This window comes from Dipteris shenzhenensis, chromosome 9, assembly GCF_047967505.1.
Source record: "Dipteris shenzhenensis isolate YYH24624 ecotype China chromosome 9, Dip_SZ_1.0, whole genome shotgun sequence".
Classification (NCBI taxonomy): Eukaryota; Viridiplantae; Streptophyta; class Polypodiopsida; order Gleicheniales; family Dipteridaceae; genus Dipteris; species Dipteris shenzhenensis.
Window position 1 is genome coordinate 10,995,676 of NC_141604.1, and position 9,386 is coordinate 11,005,061.

The window sequence follows — 9,386 nt, forward strand, 5'->3', positions numbered from 1 at the left end:
ATTTTGAAAGGGAAACCGGTCATTTGGTGTAAAATTGTCATAGTTGAGATGACTGATTCTGTGAAAGCTCCCAGGTTCTGCTTGTCTGCTTGATCTTAGTGTTTGCTGGGTTTATTAGAAGGCTCTGCAAAGTTCAGTTGGATATGCATGCGTTTGAATGAGGACAAAGACTTATTAGCAGGCTACGAAGACTTTGTATAAATGGATGCTCAAGTATGTGTGGGTGTGTGGATTTGTATGTGTGAGAGCATATTTTTATACTATGGTCTACACCCACTGTTGGGCGCTGATGACGTCAGTGGGGACGTCATAGTAGCTAGTCCTTGCTATGCATGATGGAGTTTATGGTTTTCAACCTTGTGAGTGACTATCATGAGATTGAAACTGCACTATGTTGTGTTTTTAAAGGATGAGTTTGGGAATGTTCCTGGATTCATCTAGGTATATGCTTCCGCCGTATTAGCAGACATGCAAATTTCACCTTGTGAAGTTTTCGTCCAAGTTGCGGCCTGTTGGTATTGTGATAATTCTTTCTATCTTAAATGGTGCGTTGCCCTATCAGCTAGATTTAGATTTAGATGCTCGTTGGGGAGAGACTAAAATGAAAACGTTTAGACTTCACAAGCAGTTGTAGCTTGATTGAAGAGATTTTGGTCTCAATGTAAGTGCAATTGTTAAGATATACAGATATACATATAATAATATATGTATATGTATATATTTTGATTAGCCTTCTCCTTTAGTGCTAGCCTTCGTCATGGCTGAGTTTGCCCTTCACCTCTGGAGTGCCGACAGAAACTTAGTACGAAGACTTTGTATAAATGGATGCTCAAGTATGTGTGGGTGTGGATTTGTATGTGTGAGAGCATATTTTTTTACTATGGTCTACATCCACTGTTGGGCGTTGATGATGTCAGTGGGGATGTCATAGTAGCTAGTCCTTGCTACGCATGATGGAGTTATGGTTTTCAACCTTGTGAGTGACTATCATGAGATTGAAACTGCACTATGTTGTGTTTTTAAAGGATGAGTTTGGGAATGTTCTTGGATTCATCTAGGTATATACTGATTGAAGTTGCATGTTACCTTCTAGGTATGAGGTGAAGTAGTAAATGAAACAAGTATTTACTCATTCAATACAACCCATTTGCAACAAATGGGTGATACTGTAGGTAATTGTGACAAGGGTGATTCATGAAGTCAGTCGCAAAGCGATTAGTGGGACTTATGCCTCGTGAACAAGCTTAGTAGAAGGAACTCTAGAGAGGCAGCTCGTGAACCGGTCGCAAAGCCACGTTCGAGACTTTTGGCCTGTGAACAAGCTTGAGAAGGAACTCAGAAGATGACGCATGGAACGAGTCGTTGATTGATTTCCACTAACTATAGTGTTGATTGATTCCCACTAACTATAGTGACCCACTAGCTAAACCAAAGCAAAGATTGACCATGCAATCGACCATAGTTGAATAATATGTGAATCAAACTGAAGGCTCTATAGATCTCCTTATTGAGAAATTGGATTGAGGAGCAAGAAAAAGCAAATTTGATCCCCTTGATCATATCTAGAACTTTGTCAAGTCCATGAAACCCACAATGTACCATAAAGTGACTAGCATCGCATGATCAGCCTTTCCTATACTACGTTAACATTTTCTCTCAAACGCATCATTGTTGCTACATTGGTGCTACGGTCAATATGACCAAGTTATCATCCTTGAAGAACTTTTTTAAATCCTCGAGAAATCGATCAATGATATCAAATATGTTCTTCTAAACCCAGTCTTTTATATCTAATTGCTAATTTGGAACAGTAATCAAACTTTAGCTAATTTAGAAAAAGAAGTTAGAACAATTTGGAGACGAGAAATGACATCAGGTCCATTGGACCTGATCTTCCAAGTAAATATCAAGGGTAGTACTTTTATTATTTCGGATGGGCAAAGATTAGCACTCTGAAAAAATTGAATCCCAACAAATTCACGACTAAGGTATTGGTTGCATGAGCTTATGACTTCTCTTTTTGATAGCATGCCAATATCATGATCGTTTCTTTTGATTCCATAGTGCTCGCCCACCATCAAGAACATGCATTTAAAAATAAAGAACTAGCTAGGTAAAATTGTAAGTTTATAGGAAATGTGAAATGAGAGAGGTTTAAAAAGTCTCTTCGAAGACGTTTGATAAAATTAGAACAATACAGAGAAGATTAATATGACCCCTGCGTAAGCATGAAATACACATCGAGAAAGTTATTTTTTTGTTTCCATATGTGAAGTATGGGGGGAGGTGGCACACTTCCTCTGCTGTTGCTGTTGTTTATAATATGAGAGAGCGTGCCCCTCTCTCATTAGCTTTTGTTTTTAGTTCTGCTTTCAGCTCAGTTCTCTGTTCTGCTTTCAGCTTAGCTCTCTGCTTTGCTTTATGTAATTGAGATGTAAACGTTTACCATTGATGTGGTCCTTTTGTAGGTAATGTTGCTATTGACTGGATAGCTGCATGGCAAAGAGAACATGTCAAGTTGATTTATATCATCGTGATATAACCATTATTAATCAGAATCCTAAATTTATGTTTTTCCCGTTGCTTACACACAAAGATGTATATCCAAACGAGTATAGCCTTCAATGTGAGCATTCCTTTGAGCTTTCATGGGAGCTAGTTCTATCTATGCGTTACTACACGTTAGGGGCTTTCAGCCCGTAAAATTGCAATAGTATATGGGTATTCAAGAGTTGATGAAAAGCCAATCACGAAGAGAGGTATGGCATCGGAGCTCTCATCCTGCACTTCCGTATTGTTGCACTGCTATGTGCTTCCATCGTCTTGCGGAGCCTTGCTACATTCGTTGCTCACTTCACAGGAGAAAGAGATCTCGTCTTTTGCTGTCCTGACGCCTGCTAACAGCAAGTTGCCCAGCCTTGGAGGAGCTTTGCGCATCGGAATTCAGCTCCGACATGATCTAAGACAAGTCGCCCACCTTTCCTTCACATGGGAAGCTCTAGAAATATAGCTCGTCCAGCCCATTTGTACATCGCCCAACTCTCGAGACCTCCAAGCTAGGTTGCTCTATTTTTGGCATCGCCAAACTTTTTCTAGTTGGCTTTTAGCATGGAATTTCTTAACCTCATCGTTAAGTTTGTATTAGCACTGGGATCTCTTTATCTACATATATCTGTCCACGTATGCATGGTGGAAACGTATCCATCCTTTTTGAAGGGATCAAGAAGCTTGTTATTCAAAGTCACCGTTCACTTTTGTTGATCAATGATTTGCCAAGTTTTGGGAGTTCTGTCATGTGGGTTTTATGAAGCGTGTTGGGATCGCCAAGTTTTGTGTACCATGGAAATTGAAGGTTGCAAAGGACCAGCTATTGCATGGTTCCGAGGAGTGAGCTGAATTGAATATAAGAAGCAACAAAACAATGGCAATAGAAGCGATGATTTGCCCATGTACTTGAGGATAGAAAAGGGCATGGAGGGGCTATTGGGTCTTGAAAGGCTTTGAACTTTTTGTTGAATGAGCTTTTTAAACACACATTTCATTAATTTTGGACTATTGGGTCTTGGAAGGCTTTGAACTTTTTGGTGAGCTTTTTAAACACCCATTTCATCAATTTTGGACTGATGCAGTCTCCAAATTCATTTTTGTGAGTACTTTTGGAAAGTGCACTCTCCGAAATCATTTTTATACATATTTTGGAATAATTAAGGATTAAAAATTCAGATAAAATTTTAAGTTTTTGAAAGTGCAAAAAAATAGAAAATTTAAAATTTAACATAACATCTTATACATCAAAGGGACACTTTTAACATCACATCTATACATTAAAGGGAGAGTAAGCACTGCTAATATCTTAAAGTATTTTTTAATGGTGTTTATAAACACCTTCGATCCTCCTTCAAAATCATGAGTATATGCTCCTCATGTATACACATTTTTTTCATCTTACAACAATAAAGCCATGCAAAGATACTTGAGAATACAACCATCTAGATGCTTGACAATGAAGTGGAGTACTGTAGCACTTCGTGTGGAGGTTGTGATGCTTTGTGTGGAGGTTGTGGTGCTTCATTTGGAGGATGTAATTCTGTTGTTGCTTCGTGTGGAGACTGTGATTCTATTGGTGCTTCGTGTGGAGACTTTGATTCTATTGGTGCTTCTTGTGGAGCCTATGATTCTATTGGTGTATAATGAATCTCCTCTTCTTGACGTGCAACTGCCAACTAAATCTCCTCTGCTTGCGTTGGAGGTACGAATACCATCTCCTCTACTTTAATAGTACGAGTAGCATGACCCATCTATGATGGGTTAGACACCCGCTCTGTCGGGTCTCAAGGTTGAGATCCTAAGCTCCCTTTCATTTCAAAAGGAATACAATTTAAGACTTTATTTAGAAATATCGACAGGAGCTTAAGATTTATCTTTGTAAGAGAGCGGTGCCACATGGCATTGCCCTTTTAGTGCAACATCACAAATAAGGAATATCAAGATAGAGATATAGAGAAGAGATAGTTATATACTCATAGGTGGTGTTTTTTAATCTTTCTAGCCTTAAGGTATAGACTATTACGCTAAAGGGTAGACACACATTCTAGTCGCAAGTTTGGGATTAGCGTCCTCAATATATAGTAAGAAGTTTAAGTAGGGAAAGGTACCCCGAGATTGAATTTGAGTACTCCCCAGCAAGGAGTAGGTTTGTCGCAAGTTTAAGTAGGAAGCATCTTGTGAGGTGAAGGAAGAAACCGAGAAGGAAACTTTAGGTGCTATGGGAACACATTGGGAGATGTGTTTGCTATACTTGTGATGTGGGTGCAGTTGAGCTGATGATCGTATGTTTCCTTGGAGGGATGATTATCGCTTCCTTTCTTGTAGCACACTCTACCATCTAGTATAAACTTAATGTCCCCCAATTCTTGTGATTGATAGCCTCTCTTTGAATACTTCCTTCATGATTTGCGGTGCTTGATAGTCACTTTGGGACCTCTCAAGTCTTGCACTAATTGGTTAAGCTCACGCGGACACCATTATATTATACAAAATCTCTCTCTCTCTCTCTCTCTCTCTTTCTCTCTTTCTCAGAAATCAAAATTTTATATCTCTACATATATATATATATATATATATATTATAAATCTAAAATTCACTATAAAGTACTTTAAAAGGATTATATATATATAATTTTGACTTTTCCTTGGGTGGAAAAGAGAGAGAATCCTTTTTAAAATACTTTATAGTTAATATAATATATACATATATAATAATTACAAATGTATAAGTTTAAATATAAACAAATACATATATTTTTATACATATTTACATATATATTTATATGATCTAATATTTATAGATATTTATATTTATATAAATTTTATGTATCATATATATATATATATATATAATTATAAATGTAACTATAAACAAAGAGATATATATTTATACATATTTACATATATTTTTATATAACCTAAAATTTATTTTATAAATATTTATATATTATATATTATATATATATCTATTTATTTATTTATATTTATGTCAATTCTATGTATCAAATATATACATATACAAATATGTTTATGCATATTTACTTATATTTGTATATAATATTTATAGATACTTATATATTATATATATATTTATATAATTTCTATGTGTTATATATGTATGTATTTATTTATAGTCATATATAAAGGTAAATAAATATTTATAATAAATATAATTATACATAAAATCTATATAATATATTATATATATATATATATATATATATATCATGTGTGTGTGTGTGTGTAATACGTTTTAAAATACTATATAGTTAATATAATAGATTCATATATAATATTTGTAAATGTATAAATATAAACAAATTACACATATATTTATTTATATATTTTATTTTATTTTAAAATATATTTATTTATAGTTATAGTTATATAAAATATATATGTATATTTTTATATAATGATATCCAAAGATAAATAAATATTTATAATAGATATAATTATAAATGTATAAATAAAAATATAAACAAATACATATATATTTATACATATTTACATATATTTTTATATGATATAATATTTATATAATTTTTATACATACATAGATACATACATACATACATACATATATATATAATTTCATTCATTCATTCATTCTTTATTTATTTATATATTTATATATTATATTATATTTTAAAATATATTTATTTATAGTTATAGTTATATAAAATATATATGCATATTTTTATATAATGATATCCAAAGATAAATAAATATTTATAATAGATATAAGTATAAATGTATAAATAAAAATATAAACAAATACATATATATTTATACATATTTACATATATTTTTATACAATCTAATATTTATATAATTTTATAAACAAATACATATATATTTATTTACATATTATATTCTATTTATATATGTATATTTTTATATAATCATATATAAAGGTAAATAAATGTTTAGAATAAATATAATTATATATAAACTCTATATAGTATATTATGTAATTATTTATTTTATATATCATCTCTCTCTCTCTCACTCTCTCTCTCTCTCTCTCTCTCTCTCTCTCTCTCTCTCTCTCTCGTGTGTCTGTATTTATATTTATAAAATTCGTTTTAAAATACTTTATAGTTAATATGATATATACATATATAATAATTATAATGTATAAATATAAACAAATACATATATATTTATTCTTATTTACATATATTTTTAATGATCTAATATTTATATAATTTCTATGTATCATATATAGATGTATAATATATATATATAAATTCTATGTATAAAATATAAAGATAAATATATATTTAGAATAAATGTAATTATATATATAATAATTATAAATGTGAATACAAAAAAATACATATATATTTATACATATTTACATATTTATATATCTATATATGTATGTATGTATTTATATTTATAGAAAACTCTATGTATGAGATATAAAGATAAGTAAATATTTAGAATAAATAAATAAATATTTATTTATTTATATACTTATTTTTATTTGTATACATTTTATGTATCAAATATCTGTGTATTTATTTATATTTTTATATAATCATATATAAAGATAAATAGATGTTTATAATAAATAATTATATATATTTTGTAATATTTACATATAAACAAATACATATATATTTAGTTATATTTTTCTATAATCATATACAAAGATAAATATACTTATATAAAATATTTTTATATTTATATAAATTCTATGTATCATATAATAAATATAATTATATATATATCATCTCTCTCTCACTCTGTCACTCTTAATGGTTATAATATGCCACGGTCGCGAGGCCGTTGCCCTGCCACATCATGTGGAGTCGTTTACTGTGCCACATCATCGTTTGTTAGACCCACAACATCATCATTTATGATCTTCTGTCCCGCCACGCTAGCAGCCCACATTGGTGAGCATTAACATGCGTTGTGCCACATGTCCTCTGTCGGGTCATTTGTTAGTCGCGTTATCAATCGCATTATCAATCGCGTTAGCCATGCCATTAGTCGCACCACATGTCACTGTCAGTTCTGCATACTATGCAGTGCGTTGTTAGTTCTGCATTCTGTGCATTGCGCAATCCACACATTGCCATGTGTCAACACACCCTGTGCCATCTGCTCTGGCTTTTTTGCATGGCCATGTGTCATGATCGTGCCTCCTACCTCTGAACAATCTAATGGCCTATAAACTCCGGCTCTTCTGAAGCTCTAGAATTGCTCACTAGGCCAACCCTTCCTTTATAGATAGTATAGAGGCATTGCATGTAATCCATTATGTCAACTAAGTCAACTCTTTGTCGGTGCATGACTACCTCAATGGCATATATCAGCTTTTTTGTAGACCTACCCATCATGACAATATATAACACAACTTAGCATGGATATTGTATAATATATTTAACATGGGCACTGCATAGGGTACTTAACATTCATTGTATACTTATTGTATCACCGTGCCATGATAGCGTGCCATTGAATAGAGAAAGGAACATTCTCTGGCTTCCAAGTCAACACATATCAAACTCTAATGTGAGCTGTATCCTCAATGAAGAATAATTATTATTTGCCATAGTTGTCAACACATCATTAAAAAATGAGTGTGCAATGTTACTTACTTTTGGCAATATGCCATAAAGACAACTTGCCCGTCATTGAAATTTATAGATGGCAACCACGTACAAACATCATTTATGGTCTTTTCATTAATGGTAAGTACTGTCAGAAGGAGAGAACCAAGCATACACAGAAGGAGAGAACCAAGCATACACACTTGGCTTTGTACTATCTAGGTAATTGTGGTATGACCACACTGCATCAGAAAATAAATGAACATTAGCTTCATAGATTCAAGGCTATCATTGAAGCATCGAGACATGACATTGTTTGTATCCAACCTTCGAATGTCCATCATCACATTGTCATTGACCTCTTTACTAGGATTAGAGAGGATTAGAATCTTGTTTGTACCAAATGGAACATATTGAGGGTTTTGTCCAATAACAAACAACACATTGAATGAGCTCCCCATTCTCGCCAATACATACATGTTCGCAGAATTGATCTCTGTGATAGCCTCTTTCTTGTCCTTGTCTCTCCTTCTCTCGTCCTCCTCAAGTCCTACTAAATCCTCATCCACGATCTCCTACACAGCATAATCATCAATATGTTCCTAACCAACCAAAATTTGAGCATTTAGAAGAGATGTAGGAATTGAAGAAGAAATAAGTTCTCCTAGAGGCGTATCCTTCAATATTGTTGGATGATTTTGGAGCAGTTCTAACATCCACCACTTCATTGATATGTTCTTGTCCACCACTTCAATTTAGAAGAGATGTAGTAGCAATTGAAGAAGAAATAAGTTCTCCTAGAGGCATGTCCTTCAATATTGTTGGATGATTTTGGAGCACTTCTAACGTCCACCACTTCATTGATGCTCTCATGAAGCATCAATAAATCTTTTTGAAGTTGTGAGTTTATAAACATAGGTTGCTCCTCCTCCTCCTCCGCCTATAAACAAACAATAAAGTTCATTTGATTCATCTTTCTATATTAATTGTCATTAAATAAAAGTATTTAGAAACTTGTTTAAGTTCTCTTTAAATAGTATTTATAACAGTATAAAAAACAAAGATAACATTAAAGTTTCATACCTATAGGAGTTTCCGTGGTTCGTTTACGTAATGTTGTGATGCATCATCATCTCATGAGGCATCATCGATATCCTCTCTGTCACTCTCCACACCTCATCATTGCCATTCTCCACATCATCATCATCGCCATTCTCCACATCATCATCGTCACTCTCTATATCCTCATCATCACTCTTGTTCATCAGGGTCA

At 32.7% G+C, this 9,386-nt stretch overlaps 1 non-coding gene across 1 annotated transcript; it reads left to right on the plus strand.

Annotated features, from left to right (window-relative positions):
• Positions 1 to 2,161: 2,161 nt before the first annotated feature.
• Positions 2,162 to 2,262, plus strand: LOC147898185 (U6 spliceosomal RNA). The gene has a single exon (XR_015541620.1). It is a non-coding gene; the product is annotated as a U6 spliceosomal RNA (small nuclear RNA).
• The last annotated feature ends 7,124 nt before the right edge of the window (positions 2,263 to 9,386 follow it).